This window comes from Podarcis gaigeae (genome assembly GCF_964106915.1).
Source record: "Podarcis gaigeae genome assembly, chromosome: 8".
In the NCBI taxonomy this organism is placed as follows: domain Eukaryota; kingdom Metazoa; phylum Chordata; class Lepidosauria; order Squamata; family Lacertidae; genus Podarcis; species Podarcis gaigeae.
In genome coordinates this window covers 73,385,134-73,402,826 of record NC_139684.1, presented here as the reverse complement: position 1 = coordinate 73,402,826, position 17,693 = coordinate 73,385,134, and the positions used below count along the sequence as shown (strand labels likewise).

The window sequence follows — 17,693 nt, the reverse complement described above, 5'->3', positions numbered from 1 at the left end:
CATTAACTTCAATTGCCATTCTTCCTTTGTCAGTAATTCCTCCTGTTTCCACTTCTGTACTAATAAAATTCTTGCTGTGGTTGTTGCATATAGGAAAAGCTTAGTATCTTGTCTGTTAAGTAGTGTACCTCTTTCTTGCACCTTGCCTTTCTTCGTTTGAGGCCCTTGCCACCACCAAATAAGAGATAAATTAATTCCTAGGTTGCCTCTTCTCAAACAGCCTCCAAAACTTCCCCAAGGTCTCTTTAAAGCCTTCTTTAGGTAGCCAAGATGTAGACTGTCTACAGTAAGCTTAGGTCACACAGCTTTATGAAACGTAAATCCACTGGGGCAAGGAAATCATGGTGTTTGACTCTGGTAGGCGCTATGGGGACTGATGGTCATTTCCTTTTTCAGGATCTCCAGGACGTAGTACTTGAGGTGAGTATCTGTGGGGCTTTCTGTGTTTGTATCCTATTTAATGGATTAGAGTAGCACCAAAAGGCTCAGGAGCAGAATAACACATTGGTTTGTTCTCTTCCCTTAGTTGGGTTACCACAGAATATTTAAAAAAGTCATTGAAGGAGGAAGACCATTTATCCATAGAAAGGAAGGCTGAACTGACAGAACTGAGAAGAGGAAACTTCAGTTCCCAGGATTCTCTGGGGGAAGTCATGTGCTTTAAATCTAGGGTGTGAAACTGCCCTAGGTTATTAAGAGCATTCCTTGTCTCAGGTGGGCTTCCACAGAGATCCAATAACAGTGATCAACTGTGGCGATCCATTGAGTTTGAGATATGTTTCTGCCAAGGGCCAGCCCAACCACTAGGCAAGGTGAGGTGACAATCTTGGGCAGCAGGATCCACAGGGACAGAAGGTCTGGCATCCAAGGAATGCACTGTCTGCTGGTGACACTGAGAGCCCCACCCCAGCAGTGGCCTCAGATTCCCACTTCAGTTGTTGGGTGTAGTTTATTTTAATCCTCTCCTTGCTCCCAATGTGGATCTTCACTTACCCCTCCTTCCCTGGTGGGGAGGAGAGAATTTTGCAGATTGCCCAGATACCAAAACATCTTAGACCAGCCCTGCTTGTGTCTCTTTGTCACTGCCACCAGTTGTAGACCTATGATTTGCAAGCTCCTGGGGGGCAGAGGCCAGCACGCCCTTATCCTCTTGTCATTTTCATCATCACCTTCCTCTGTCATATAGCTGCGTTAAGCACTATATACATTGTCTGCAATTTTCTCTTTCAGGATGTGGTCGATCCATTGGCGGTAGTATCTGTGAGTTTTCTCTGTTTGTGTCATGAATGGACTGCAATGGTGTAAAAAAAAAAAAACTGGCAGAGGAACTCTTTTGTGGTTCCCTTGAATTCTGCTTCCATGGAATTTTTTAAAAGCCAACAGATGTAAGGAGGAGGAAGAACATCCAGCTGTATAATGGAAGAGTGAATTCACACTGCTCTGTTAGTAAGGCACAAAAGAACCCAGGGTGGAGCTGTGCCAATCTGCCTGGCATCCTGAAAAAGAGTGTAAGCCTGAACACAGCTGAGCAATGGGGAAAGAGGACCATTAGTCCAAAGTGCATATTGGCTCAATGTAGTATTATACAAGTTATCCTTTAATTGGTGGAGTAAAAGACCTAATTTCCACTCCATGATTCCAAAGGAGGCAATCCACAGGCATTAATACAACACCATCCTGTGGGAGCCAGCCCTGCTCTCAGGCGGTATCGCTGAAACACCAGCACTGCCTTGATATCTGGATCTGCAAGCCACCATTTTAATTTCCCACAATGTCTAGCATGCAGGATTTGACATAACAAAGGCCTTTCAACCTCAAGGATGGGATTTTCATGCCCAGTGACTCAGAACATCTGCCAAGAGAGTCTTGCCTGTCTGTTGTATATGGGAAAGCAGGATTGTTTTATTTTTCATCCCTCAGAACCCCCTTTCACTGGTAAAAAGAGATCTTGTGAACATGTTGCAATGCAGCACATTGGCAAATGACACACACCTGCACAGGAACAGCCCAATTTTCTTCCTCAAGTGTAGCACCCCTAGTGACTACCAAAAGGGCTGGCAGATCTAAGCAGTCCTTCCTGTTATCCCTCTCATCATAGTCTTCTCTTACATAATCCCATTGTGCATTATGCCAACTGAAAGCAATTTTCTCTTTCAAAATGTCAAATATGTGGTTGACTCAATGACAGTACATATCTGTGGGCTGTTTATTTTTCTTACTCTGTCCCCTAGTGCCCACTATTCTGGGGCATTGTGGGAACATGTAAGGACAGCTTCCAGTGGAGATCTGGAGCATTATAGGGAATGTAAAGGTTTCTATTTATATGCCACTTAACCTACAAAATCCTTAGGCATCAGCAACACTAAGAAATGAGAATAGGGTGGTTCCATTGTAGCTTGATGTTCTCCAGGGCAACAGGTGGCATCTGCTGAAGACAAGCTAAGTCAGGCCAAAGCAGAAGGTAGGCAAAATCAGGACCTTGGACAGTTCCAAATAGCCCAATTGGTTGAAACTACCTGGAATGGGAATAAAATGCTGACATGGCCATTGGACCACGAGAGGCAGGGAGAGGCTTGTTAGGCTGTGGAGGGGATTGGAAGTTTGGTTGACTGGGGAGGAGAGTGTGCTATTTTGAGATTCTTTGCCTTGATGGACACAGCTGCTTTCATATTCAGATCCCCAAAACAGCGAAAATTTGAATTTTAATATTCCCCAAAGCTAGGGATCGGGAACCTACAATGCTCCAAGTGTTGTTGGACACCTACAACTCCCACCTCCCCAGACTATTTGCCACTTTGGTGGGGACTGAGGGAATTTGAAGTCCAACATCTCAAGCACCACAGGTTCCAGTGCAGGAAATGTGTGCAGAAAATTATGGCTATAACATAAAAGAGGCATTCAAAAATATGTACCTTACTGTTGAATCATAGACTCATAGAGTCATCCAGTTGGAAGGGAACCCAGGGGTCTAGTCCAACCCCCTGCTGTGCAGGAATCTCAACTAGATCATACCAGACAGATGGCCATCCAACCTCTGCTTATATACCCTTGGAGGAGAGTCCACCACCTTCCGAGGGAGTCTGTTCCACTGTTGAACAGCTCTTACTATCAGAAAGTTATTGAATGCATTGAATGTGTTGAGAGGAGGGTGTTTTTATGTTCTTAAGAAATTTCATATAAAATGTATACAATTAAATGCAAACTTCTAATGTGTTCCTTTGAAACATCAAGACAGGATGGGAACAGACCTGTGATCCAGGCATGATGAACCAGGAACGATGGACCAAATCAGCTGCCCATTCCATCCTTAATAGTAATTGTTCTTTGCTTCCTAGAGTGAAGAAGAGCTAATTCAGCCTGAAGGTGGCCACGGCAGAGGCCATGGCAGAGGCAAAGGCAAAGGCAAAGGCCAAGGCCATCACCATGAGCATCACCATGGCCATGGCAAAGGCGAGGGCAGGGGCAGAGGCAAAGGCAAAGGCAAAGGCAAAGGCAAAAAGAATGAGGTGAGAAATGAGGGCACATTTTTATGGATCGCTCTTTCCTACCTTTCCTTCTGATCCTTGGCTTTTGGGGCTCTCTTCTGGCTATCAGGTGCAGGCATAGGTCACTCACATGCTGCTGGCCAGGGAGGAAATGTAGCCCTGCCAAACAGAACAAAAGAAGTAACAAAATGGGCATTCAAATGTGTGCATGCAAAACGTAATGGGCAGCTTCAAACCACAGTCACTGTTCTGCAAGCCCATCTCATTGATTATCTTTAGAAGGGGCTTGGACCAGACAACCGTGCAAGCAGAGGACTGCTTTGAATCAGCGGCATAGCGGAGAAGCTTCCGGCTGCTGCGATCTCAGTGCAAGCAGGGTTCTCACCGGGAGGGAGAACTCGAGCTATTTTGAAGGATTGGGGGCAACTCTAGGGCGCGGAGACCCCCCAAAACTCTCTTGAAGGGTGTTCAGAGAGTCTAGTCCCCGGCACGGCCAGAGAAAGACCAAACCGGCTGCCAGGTAACCTCGGAAGAGGCGAAGAGCGTGGGCGGAGAGGTCTAGCGGTCGAGGGGGAGCCATTACTCACCTTCAGATAGCGAAGCCCTGAGCTTGCAGGGAGAGCAGTACGCTCTCAGAACAAAGAACTCCGACACTTGCAACTTTGTAATTAAGATAAAAGGAACAAGGAAGCCTCGGAGGGAGTAAAGAGAAACAAACGGAGTTCAGCTGATAGCCGAAATCAATTTAGACGCGGAAAGACGCCAGTGCGGGGAAAAGAGAAAGGGAGTTGCCTCAGCGGTTACGCTGTTTCCCTTTCTGTATTCCTCCCTCCAAACAAGCCGAATAGAAGGAAAAGTACGTTGGAGAGGAAGAGGGAAGAAAGGGGGCCAGAGACAAAGCATTAGGACTTGGCGTTTTTGGTGAACTGGAGGTTGTGAAGAGGAGAAGGGGTGTTTCTCTATCTTAGCGTCAGAATTTAGGAGAATGAAGCCGGAAGAGAAACCCCCGCCGCCATTTGAGACTTTTTGTGCGTGAGTTTGTGAAAAGCAGAAAGAGGACAGTGATAATATCTATATTGGAGCTAATACGCATATTGTTCTCCATCTCTTTTCCCTTGGTTGGAGACGAGGGTTTTTGAACTTCTGGGAGCTCCTGGGAACACTTTGGGAACACGTTGGGAACTGGCGTCAGTGTATATTGGTTTGACGGCCTCTTGTGTTAAAATGAGGTTGGTGTGATCTGAGACTGGCCTCCGCTCCCCCTGCCCTTTTCTCCCCTCCTTTTTCTATTCACCACCCCCTATTTTAAGACCCCCCCCCCCGTATATCTACTATGGAACATGGACTAGCCTGATTGGAGGCGGGACAAACCCCCGACATTGGAGCATTCCGCCTTGAAGGAAGAGGACTGTACAGTAAGAACTTGACATCGATTTTATATATACAGACTTCGATACTGACTTTTGGGAAAATACATATATATAGAATTGGGAATTCTGAACAGTAACACTAAAGAAAGAAAGAGGGTATTACAAAAATGGACAAAGTGGGCGGTATAAAGGAAATCATCTGAAACAAACTCAGGGGGCGAGAAATTATCGGGGACAAGGGGAGATAAAAGTGTATAAGTATTTAAGGGGAGATAAAAGTGTATAAGTATTTAAGATGTCACATACAGGGGAAAAAGGAACGAATGGTGGGACCCCTGGGGATAGGAGGGGCTCTAAGCAAGAAGTAGACTTTAAGTCGGATATCTTGAAGATGTTTACAGAGATCAAACAAAGCCAAGCCAACTTAGAATATAAATTAGAGCAAGTGGATAACAGGATCGGGAAAATGGATAAAAAAATGGATGAGACTGTTAACGAACTTAAGGGCCAAATAAAAGAAATATTTAGGAGAACGCAGCTTACAGAGGAAGGGTTAAAGAAGACAAGGATAGAATTAAAGGATATTAAGAGGGATAAAGAAAGGATTAAAACTGAAATGATGGACTTAAATAAGGCTCAGGAAGAGATGAAGGACATTATTGCGATGAATGAACTGGGGCAGAGGGAGGTTAATCTGAAATTTAGAGCTGTGCTAGAGACCCAAAATGAAAATATTAAAGAGAGATTGACAATGGAGTTAGCAGAATGGATGGGTTTACCAGCGGAGGAAATGGCCAATAATATACAAAATGCATTCAGAATGCGCGTTAACACAACAAGAGGAAGGAAACTTATAGGTGATTGTCTGATTACATTCAAGGATAAAGAAATGAGAAATAGGATCCTTCAAAGGAATAGAGAAAAGAGGTTGAATATAGATGGGAATTATATAATTATTTTTAAAGATGTCCCGATCAGACTACTCAAACGAAGAGATCACTATAAATCCTTGGTGCAGGTACTGAGAAGAAATAAGATCGAATTTAGATGGGAATTCCCGGAAGGGATATCATTTGTATATAGAGGTAAGAGGCACAAGTTGTCAAGTCAAGAAGAAACCGGGAAGTTCTTGAGGAAGTATAAGGAACTTAAAGTGGAGGTAAATGGAACGGGGGCTGGAGGAGATGAGGGGGGCCCATCAGGAGACTCAGGAGAAGGGGATGAGGAGGAGGAAGGAGGAAGTAGATCGGGCAAAGAGGCAGAGGAGGAAGCGGAGGACTCAGGGAATCCTTAAAGGAAAAGAGAATTTGAATAAAACTCAGGCGAAAACTTAACTTCCGAAGGGAGAGTTAAGCATCATGGGATTAAAAATTTGGAACTGGAATATTAATGGGATGAACGATAAAAATAAGAGGAATAAAATTGAGCAATATCTGAAAAAGAAAAATTTGGACATTATCTGTCTACAGGAAACGCACGTTGCTAGAAGGCATAGGAAAGTGTTAATTAACAAAAGGTTGGGAAAGGAATTTGAATCCTCAGACAAGGTAAAGAAAAGAGGTGTGGTACTGTATGTTAAAAATAATATAGAAGCTAAAACAATATTCAAGGATGAAGAGGGGAGGATGATAGGGGTCAGTATTAACTGGCAAGGTGAAAAGCTGATGGTAGTGGGGCTATACGCCCCAAATGGTAGTAAAACGGAATTCTTTAAAAGATTGGAAGAGAAGTTGACGGAATTTGTGGACCAAAAAATAATTTTAATGGGGGATATGAACGGGGTTGTTTCACTAGAAATGGATAGACAAAGAAAAGGAACAAACAAAGAAGGAAAGTTACCAAAAACCTTCTTCTCCATGGTAGAAAATTGTAATCTGGTGGACATCTGGCGTCTCAGACACCCGTTTGACAAACAATTCACCTTTCATTCTGAGCCTAACCAATCGCTGTCACGCATAGACCAGATATGGGTCTCAAAGGAACTGTGTCCAAGAGTTAAATTAATAGAAATAAGACCAAAAGTAATTTCAGATCATAGCCCAACAGAGCTGGAACTGGAAAGCCTAGAGACAAGAACCTTCAGATGGAGATTAAAAGACCACCTTTTAGATGATCAGAAAGTTGTGGAAAAGGCACAGAAAAAACTGATAGACTATTTTAAAGATAATGGTGATAAAGGAACAAAGGATAGCGTTGTCTGGGATGCGAGTAAGGCTGTAATAAGAGGGTTTTTTATCCAACAGAATGCAATCAAAAATAGGAATAGAGAGAAAAACAAAGAGGAAATTCTAAAACAGATAATGGTTAACGAACAAAAACTATCACAAAAACCAAATTGTCAAAAAGCGAAGGAAAGAATTAAGATTCTACAAGCCCAGTTTGCTATAATAATAAATAGAGAGGTGGAGTGGAACATTAAAAAACTAAGGCAAAAAAATTTTGAATTTGCGAATAAATCAGGCAAATGGCTTGCCTGGCAAATCAAAAAAAGGAAGGAGCAAGGTGTAATTAATAAAATAACAGTGGAGGGAGTAGAAAGAACCGACCCCAAAGGAATTAAGAGCGAATTCCTCAGCTATTACAGGAATTTGTATAAAGAACAAGAGAAAGTTGGTTTAAGGAGGATAGAGAGATTCTTGAAGGATAAAAGGGTGCAAAAAATCTCAATAGAGGAAAAGCAACGTTTGAATACACCAATTGGAAATGAGGAAATAGAGGAGGCAATTAAAGATTTAAAGAGGGGTAAGGCACCAGGCCCTGACGGATTCACAGCCGGCTACTACAAGGAAATGAAATCTATTTTGGTGGGACCTCTAAAAACGATTATGAACAATATCTTAAAGAAAGGAGAAACCCCAGAGACCTGGAAAGAGGCATATATTACGTTTATCCCCAAACAGGATGCAGATCCAACCCAGGTTAAAAATTACAGACCAATTTCACTCCTAAACACAGATTATAAGATATTTGCAGGAATTCTGGCAAGAAGGCTGAAGATTTTGCTATCAGAAATTATTCACAGGGACCAGGCGGGATTCCTGCCAGGTCGGCAGATGAGAGACAACACAAGAAATATAATTAATATGCTAGAATACCTGTCTGTTAGGATTGACAAACAAGCTATAATGGTGTTTGTAGATGCCGAGAAGGCATTCGATAACGTGATATGGAACTTTATGTTGAAGAACTTAGAACACATGGATGTGGGTAATTTCTTTAATGGGGTAAAAGCAATATACACAGAACAGAAGGCCAAATTGATCATAAACAATATGGTGACGGAGGAGATAAGGATACAGAAGGGAACAAGACAAGGATGTCCGCTTTCTCCGTTACTATTTATAACTGTGTTAGAAGTCCTTATGAACTCAATAAGACAAAACGATAATATAAAAGGAGTATCAGTAGGACAGAATGTTTATAAGACCAAAGCCTTCGCCGACGACTTAGTAATAATGACAGAAGAACCAGCAACGGCAATAGGGGAAATATTAAAGGAAATAGAACAATTTGGAGAAGTGGCAGGCTTTAAATTAAACAAGACAAAAACGAAAATGATAGGAAAAAACGTGGACCCAAAGATAATTGAAACAATCCAACAACAATCGCAGATAGAGATGGTCAAAAAAGTCAAATATCTCGGCATCTGGTTAACACCTAAAAACATAGACTTATTTAAAAATAATTATGAGCCGATGTGGAAGGAAATAAAGAAAGATTTAGAGAAATGGGGAGGGCTAAAATTGTCACTCTGGGGAAGGATTAATGTAATCAAGATGAATGTCTTATCGAGGTTGATGTTTCTATTCCAGACCATCCCTATAATCAAAGGGAGTCGAATCTTTAAGGAATGGCAAAGGATAGTCTCAAGATTCATATGGCAGGGCAAAAAACCCAGAATTCAGTTTAAATTACTGACAGACCTAAAGGAAAGAGGGGGCTTTGCCCTGCCGGATCTGAAACTGTACTATGAGGCATCATGCCTATGTTGGATAAAAGAATGGGTAAAATTGGTGAATACGGAGCTGCTCGACTTAGAGGGCTTCGATAATAGATTCGGCTGGCACGCGTACTTATGGAAGAACAAAAGGAAAGAACACAAGGGGTTTGCGAATCACATTTTTAGAGGGCCGCTAATCGAAGTTTGGGAAAGATATCAAAATCTGTTAGAGCCGAAAACACCACATTGGCTTTCACCTCTCGAAGTAATGAGTACAAAAACCATTAATATGAGAAGCAATTGGGCAACTTATGATCAGCTACTAACTAAGGTTGAAGGGAAATGGAAGCTAAAACCGTATGAGCAAACAAAGGAACATGTTTACGATTGGCTACATCACCATCAGGTGAATCAGATGTTTAGTAGAGATATCAAAGAAAGAGGCTATGCAGATAAAGACTCAAAATTCCAGACAGAAATAATAAACAATAAAGTGAAAATTATATCTAAGATATATAGGATGTTGTTGGACTGGAATTTAGGCGATGAGGAAGTCAAATCGGTGATGATCCATTGGTCAAGGGATATAGGTCATAGTATACAGTTTGAGGATTAGGAGAAACTTTGGAAGGAGGGGGTAAACTTTACGGCGTGTACTTCGATAAGGGAAAACGTCATGAAGATGTTTTATAGGTGGTACTTGACACCCATGAAATTATCAAAAATGTATAATAAGTGCTGGAGATGTAAAGACATAGAGGGCTCCTTCTACCATATGTGGTGGGAGTGCCGAAGGGTGAAACAATTTTGGGAGAAAGTACACACTGAATTGAAGAAGATATTAAAGTACACGTTCATAAAGAAACCAGAAATCTTTCTTCTAGGGATATTAGGACAAGAGATAAAAAAGGAAGATCGCAGATTGGTATACTATGCGGTTACGGCAGCAAGGGTAGTATTAGCCCAGAAGTGGAAACTACGGGAAACCCCAACGGTGGAGGAGTGGAGATCTAAGTTGTCAGATTACGCAGAGTTGGATAGATTAACAGGAAAAGTTAGATACATAAGAGACCAAGTGTTCACCAAAGATTGGGAAAAGTATGTAGATTATCTGGAATGTATTAGTGAAGGGCAAATAACGCTAAAGGGATTTAGAGACGCACTGTGAAAGACTAAGAGTTATTGTGCAAAGCAAACAGGAATTAGGAATCGGTATAATGACAATATAAGTAATGAAACGTGTAATTTTATTTATTGCTTCGAATGATTTACGGACAGGCTGAAGGAAGCCCCGTAAGAGACAACTATGTTATGGATGATATGGAAATGATAATTGCTGTTTATTATTTTTAATTTTTCTTTTCTGTGTATTTTCTTTGTATTTGTGTGTTACTTTGTGTTCTTTTTGGAAATAACTAATAAAAAAGAATGAGGATAATGAATCAGCGGCATAGCATGGGGGTGGAGCACAGGGGCAGTCACCCCAGACACAAAATTGTTAGGGGTGCAAAATTTCAACACCCAGTGCTGCCTCAATACAGCTGTGCACTTCCACTGCTGGGCTCTGTTGAAAACAGCTTCTCCATGAAAAGCAGAAAGTGACCTCTGCAGACAATGGAATGACTCATCTTTTCTTATCTCTGCAGCTTCAATTTCTTGGATGACACGGACATTGTTAGGCAGTTGAATGCACATGGGCACTCCATCCATTTCCCTCCCACCCCAGCTCCGTGTGGCCCCGGGGACTGGCAACCCATGTTACGCCACTGCTTTGACTATAAATTCCAGAAGGGCTAACTTCTGTAAAGTCACACGGACACCTGACTGCTGGCTTGAGGTTCTCCTCTGATCTAGGGGGAGGTCATGCCAGAAAGTGGTGCTCCCACTCTATAAAGTTAAAAGCATTTATTTTATCTTAATAAACATACACTTGCAGCTATGCCACAATCAGACTCTGGTGCTACCATCAGGAAGCAGTTGTGGAAAAATGACTGTCTCTTTTGTGGTGGTAATAGAGCAGCAGGTGCTTGAATCTGGTAGATGGGTTTAGCGCTGCTCAGGCTGAATTGTATTTGTTTTGAATGTGTTTCATCAACCACTTTGAACATCTCCATTTGGAGAGGAGAATGGGAGTTAGTGCAAGTTTACTGAGAAGTAAATATATCGGAAAGTCAGTAGTTTGAATCCCCACAACGGGGTGAGCTCCCTTTGTTCGGTCCCAGCTCCTGCCAACCTAGCAGTTCAAAAGCACACCAAAGTGCAAATAGATAAATAGGTACCACTCTGGCGGGGAGGTAAATGGCGTTTCCATGCACTGCTCTGGTTTCGCCAGAAGCAGCTTAATCATGCTGGCCACATGACCCAGAAAAACTGTCTGTGGACAAATGTCGGCTCCCTCGGCCAGTAAAGCGAGATGAGTGCCGCAATCCCAGAGTTGTTCGCGACTGGACTTTACTGTCAGGGGTCCTTTACCTTTAAATATATAATAGGGTTTCCGTATTCCTAAAAGTGAAAATCCGGACAAAGTTGTTGAGCTCCCCCCATGTTGTTGAGGACGTATGGCAGCCCTACATCTGTTGAGCAGCTGGCGGGGGGGGAGAGATTGCTCAGCTGGCGATTACTAGATGCTTCTTAATTATTTTAAAATGAGAAATTGTAAGATACCAGTAGGCCTGTCAATTAATTCTTAGTTATTTTTAAAAAATTAATTTTCAAGTCTGCTTGACCAGAGATAAGGATGAGGATGTAATAAAACTTGTGTTCTCTCTTTAGGTGGAACCAGTAAATGAGAATGAGGAGTAAGCAGAAAGGACCCCACCACCTGTAAGTTCTCTAATACAGATGCTTAAAATAAAAATAAATCCAGTAGCCTTCAATGTTAAACCCAGCTTAATTGTATTTTAACAAACTTCATTCATTCTTATGCTCTGCCTTCCCCAAACCCCAATGCGTATTGACATTAAGACATCATCCTTTCTCCCTACAGCATCAAAGGAGCGGCAGATCTGTGGGGTAGATGAGATACCTTACAGAATTCCTAGCACTAAACTACAGTTCTCAGGATGTGAGCATTGTTTTGTGAGACACTGGGAGCTATGACTGTTAAATGAGTACAGAGCCAGTGCGTACTACATATTTGTGTTTTGTGTGTCTTCCTTTCTTCTACCATGGGGGCAGCACAGTTGGGGTTCCTACGGGAACAGCCAAAGAATGACTCTTATCACCAGAAATGGCTTCTGTTGCAGATGAGGCAAACCTGAAAGGCTGCATAAAATGCTGCTCTCTAGGATTCGAGTTACTACATCATATTCTCTGTTCTTTGCCCCCTACCCAGTTTTGCCCACAACAGTCACTCTGAATCATGTACCCCCTGACCATGAGCAAAGTTATTGGTCCATTTCCCCTTTAGGGTCTTTCTCCCCTAAGCTTTTATGTGCTTTTGAAAACACTCAAGAGTTTCCCAAGTCTGCTGATTCCTTCTTCTTGCATAAGCAACAGCACTCAGAGCCTGAAAACTGGAAATGAACAGAAGGATGATGTGTGTATTCTAGCAAATGGCTCCTAAACATGATTTATGCTGACAGTCCCAGATCAACCATGAATGAGAACCCTTTTGCCCACATTCAAATTTTTACACTGCTTGATTGTAAAAACACACACATCTCAAAGCAGTTTACAAAGAGAGAGAAAAACTATAAAATTATCAGCAAAAACAGTTGAAAGCACGTATTTAAAACATAAATAATAAAATCAGCTATAAATGAAAAGGAAATTAAGACATACATCAACGTTCTATGTGTCTGGGTAGACTTGTCTAAACAAAAATGTTTGTAGCAGACACTAAAAAGAGGACAGTAAATGAGCAGTGGATATCATGTGACACTCATAACAGTGCCAGTCCCACAGATCAAAGGGGCTGAGTGGGAATATACGAGGTAAGGCAATCCTGAAGGTAAACCAGTCCCAAGTTGTTAAATGTTTTATATATTAATAGAAACAACTTGAACTTGGTCTAGTAGCAAACCGTCAACAAGTGCAGATCTCTGAGAACCGAGATTTATTTGCACAACTCTCAGCTTGCTGCTTTTTCTCTCTTTTCAGCATTCACTTAAATCTAAAGCAAGAATTGGCCACTGGACCAGCTATCCTTCTCCCTGCTAATCAAAGACAATAAATCGCATCGTGAAACAACCAGAGTTGTCGTGGTGATGGTGATCATCAGTTGCTCATGAATGGTTTTTGTTCCGTCTTGTCTGCTGGGTTGAGGAAAGCTTCAAAACAATAAAAAATAGCAAGCATCCAATTTCCAATGCGTGGGGTCTGTTTATTTGGCACAACTGTATGAATATGGCCAAATAAATCCTCAGCAACAGAAATGATCGTGCTCCCACCTTAGTCATTTGTGATACATAGAGCCAAGGTGGGATGGAGAACAAAATCTCTTGAACCAAATCTCCTGGAGGCAACTGAGCAATGACAACCAGGAAATCATCCACTTACAGTCCTGGGTTTGGCATTTCTAAAGACCAAATGTTTGCTTCTGACTGTAGGTGTCCCCACAGAACAGGAATGGGGGAACCTTTATCAGAGATACATTTCCCCATGGACAACCTTCCAAGCTAGTAGCCGTTGACAGGCTGATGCACCATGAATTTGTTCGGCCCTCTTTTACAGCCCACTAAGTTGGTGGTCATCACTGCCACCCATGGAAATGAGTTCCATAGTTTAACTATGCTTTTGTGGCACAGAGCAGCCTCCTATGACAGGGAGGCACAGGTCTGTAACATGATGTGGTGGTGCTCCTGTGTCCTCTTGGTCACTTCCTTCCTCACTGTTTCCTGGAGTATTTGGAGAAGACATGAGTCTTCTCATCAGGCTTTGTTTGAGTGCTTCCCGCAACAGCAGAGCTGTGCCGATCCACTTCCTAAAGTGTGATGAGGCCCTCAGTGGGGCAGAGAATGCTGTCTCTGAGGCACTTCCTATTATTCCTTCCTGCGATCTAGGACTGAGGTTGAAGCATCAGTAAGGAGAAAGGGCTCGACAGCAGCTGCACCTCCTCCATTGGAATTCTGCCTCTTGCTAGGTCTGTGAAGCCCATTCGCAGGTGCTGAGACTGCACTTACCCATTCAGAATCAAGGTCCTATCCTATGTAACAACCTAATAGAACCTCCATGTTCAGTGACACTATATCTCCAAATAACTAGTGCTGGGGGAGCAACGGAATTTCATTACTGTATCTGCATTCCTCTTTGGTTGGAAGAGGAACCAGGCTCTGATCCGCAGTTTACCTGGTGGTCTGGCACTCACTTCCCCATGGAATGCGAGGGCAGGCAAAGGCACTGGGTGCACGCAACACTCTGGCTGTTGCGACCCCACCCCAACCCATTCCTGGAAGCACAGGTTATCCTGTTAATTGGGTTTTAATTGGAGTAAACTAAAGGCCCATGCCAGAGACAATGAGATAAGAAACTGGGAAAACAACCCAGCTACAAGGATGTGAAAGGTTTGGATTGAGAGCAGATTTCATTCGGTCAAAAAGATGATAGGGGGAGGGGAGCCCACAGTTTGCTTTCTTAAGGTTTTCTCTGCATTTATGATACAGCAACCCCCCCCCCATGCAAGTTTTATTTCAAAATATCTTCACAAGTGAGGATGGAAGAAATCTTAATATCATATGGAATTTAACAAAATTGGAACTGTTTGTGTGTGAGAGACGAACTGAGAGGGAAGGGGGGAATAAATGCTATGCTTTGAAAATATAGAGCAAAATCGGAGACTTCCGGAGGCGGCGCAAAACAGCAATGGCGGTCCTCTTTACTCAGTGAAGAGGGGCTCCGCGAAAAAGGGTCGTCCGCTACGGCAAAGCGGAGACCCATTAAGAAAAACCGCAGGCAGAGCGAGCCTGCGGCCGTGGGACTCGGCGGGCGCCCAAAGCCCCCCCGGAAACGAAGAAGGAGCTCCGTAAGGGGCTCCGGAACGCGAAAGGGGGAGCGGCGCTGTGAGTTCATCGCTCTTTTCGTGGATGCAAAGCCGCGCTGCTGCTGCTGATGAGCGCCGACCTTTCTTCTTGAAAACATCAAAATTGGCTGCTACATACCCGTGAGTAAGGGGAGTTAAACATCGGAAAAATTTGGGAATTTGGTTGAAATTCGGCTGAAAACGGGAGGCGAGTAACAGGAAGTCCGCCTCCCGATCCTGCTAACCAGATTAAAGCAATTGCGCAGAAGAGCGCTGAAGCGCTTAAAAGGGACTGTAAAAAGTAAAACGAGGGTGCATTTGACAGAAGTGAAAGTTGGAAATCTTTGCAAAAGTTGTGGATTTTATTTTTGGGACCTTCTTCCTAATTTTGAGCTATGTGGAGTTAAAAGGGACAACCCAGCTATCGGGCTGTCAGTGTGCAAAAGAGAACTGTCAAACTGCTGATACTGTTATTTAAACTGATACATTGACTGAGACACTAGAGTTTAAACATTGTTGCTGGGACCTTTCTTGACACCTTGTGGCCTTTCTTCAGGAGAAAGAAAGCCTGGGGAAACTTCCTTTTGTGCTCTGGAACAACTAAAGATTTAACATAGGGAATATAAGAACTTCAATGGCGGACAAGAGCTCTCTCCTTCCTTGAAATTTTGAAATACCCCCACCTAGAGGATTGTGGAGATATAGAGGCCTGGGAACTGTACTTTATTGTGATTCTCTGTGGTTAAATTGTTTACACTCTGGTCTTGTCTAACTTATGAAACAAAAGAAAATTTGACCTTGAACAGAGGCAGGTGTGGAATGAGTGGCACAGGGAGAACAAGAGCAGCTAAAGCTAAAGAAAAAGAAAAGAAACCAGGGCAACTTGTTCAAACAACCCTATCTCATCAACGAAGATCATCCGTCCCAACTGTGCTGACAGCACAGGAGGTGGAAATTGAAGAGCCTGCTGTAGAGCCTGCTGCAGAAGATATGGCAACTGGAGGATCTGAAATAGTCCTGAAACAAATCTTGGAACAACTGGCAATTTTAAACCAAAAAGTGGACAATCAATCATCAAAAATTGACCAAGCTACATCCTCTATTACTAAATTATCCGAGCAAGTTTCTCATCACACTCAGGCAATTGAAAAATTGCAAGGGGCAACGACTGAAAATTATAAACTCGCTGTGGAAGCTAGTCAAAAAGCAGAACAGGTGAACAAAAAGGTTGATGAGATTAGGGGGGAAGTAAGGCCTCTGAAAAGACAGGTAGGGGAACAACAAGCCTACCTGTCATTGGTTGAATTGAAAAGTAAGGAAAATAATCTCAGATTAAGGGCTATCCCAGAACTGGAGGAAGGAAATCTACAGGGATTTTTAACACTTTTGTTCTCCAAATTCTGGGGGATAGAGGAAGATAAGGACTTTAAAATTGTGACTGCCTTTAGACTGGGAAAATTGATAAAGAAGGACAAGTCCAGAGACTGTTTGGTTATTTTGAGATCGAGAGAGGAAAGAGACAAGATACTAGGCCTACATTTCAAAAAATCTTTGGAGATAGAAGGTAAAAAGGCTGAAATTTACAGAGATATACCTAAACACCTTTTGGATCTTAGGACCACTTATACAGATTTGACCAAACTGTTGAGATACAACACAATCCCTTATAGGTGGGAGTTTCCGCAAGGACTATCATTTACCTACAAAGGAAGGAAAGTAAGAATCAAAACACCGGAGGACCAACAGAAGTTCCTACACGACCACGAGGAGGACCTCCAGAAAGGAGCTGCAGCTTCTTGGCCTCCACCACCACCGGTACCATCTCCAAAGCCTACACCGCCTGGATCTGGACCAACATTACCACCTCCGGGATCGGAGGGAAACTTAGACACCCCATTGTAGACCCACCAATTAGACCAGGATGTCGCTGCAGCTTCTTAGTTGGAATATAAATGGCGGAAATTCTCCGGAAAAAAGAAGAAAAGTATTTCATATCTTGAAAAAAGAACAATTGGACATTATTTGCCTGCAAGAAACGCATGTGACAAGGCTCCACAGAAAAGTGTTAATTAATAAAAGACTAGGCCAAGAATTCATCTCTTCGGACAAAGTGAAGAAAAGAGGAGTGGTGATATATGCAAAGGAGAGCCTGTCACCGAAATTCTTATTTAAAGATGAACACGGCAGAATTTTGGCGATTGAAATTCAGACACAAGGAGAAAAATTTTTGATATTAGGAATATACGCCCCAAATGAAGGAAAATCGGAATTTTTCAGGAAGCTGCATGAGATTATGCTGGACTACCTAGACTACAACAACATCATCATGATGGGTGATATGAATGGGGTTGCGTCTGTAAATATGGATAAGTCGCAAAGTACCAACATAACGAAAGATGGCAGACTACCTAAAACTTTTTTTGAAATGACTGACAATGTGGACTTAATTGACATATGGAGGGTTAAGAACCCCCTAGGAAAAGAAGGGACTTTCTTTTCTGAAGCTCATCTGACATGGACACGAATTGACCAAATATGGATAACTAGAGGACTGGCACCTAAGACTAGAAAGGTGGAAATCTGCCCAAAAACCTGCTCCGACCATAATGCTTTGAAAATGGAACTCAGACTAAATACAACCGGATCCTTCAGATGGAAAATGAAGGACACCCTACTAAGGGATGAGAAGATTGTTAAGAAGGCCCAAAAAACGTTAAAGGACTATTTCGAGATAAATTTAAATACTACTGTGGAAAAAAGAATAATCTGGGACGCAAGTAAAGCAGTTATGAGAGGGTTTCTAATACAACAAAACACGATCAAGAAAAAGCTCTGGAATGAAAAGAAGGAGAAGATATTGGAAAAAATAAGAGATGGAGAAAAAAAACTAAGATCCAGGCCCAAGTCGAAGGAAGTGCTGAGAGAAGTGAAATTTTTCC

The 17,693-nt window shown here is 42.5% G+C and overlaps 1 long non-coding RNA gene across 2 annotated transcripts; it reads left to right on the top strand.

The window, feature by feature from the left end:
- Positions 1 to 351: 351 nt before the first annotated feature.
- Positions 352 to 13,098, top strand: LOC310850079. 2 transcript variants are annotated; one of them, XR_014567205.1, is made up of 5 exons: positions 352 to 420; positions 1,231 to 1,254; positions 3,336 to 3,506; positions 11,568 to 11,618; positions 12,897 to 13,098. It is a non-coding gene; the product is annotated as an uncharacterized lncRNA (long non-coding RNA). The 2 variants fall into 2 exon arrangements; XR_014567206.1 differs by having other exon boundaries at positions 406 to 420; positions 3,232 to 3,506.
- The last annotated feature ends 4,595 nt before the right edge of the window (positions 13,099 to 17,693 follow it).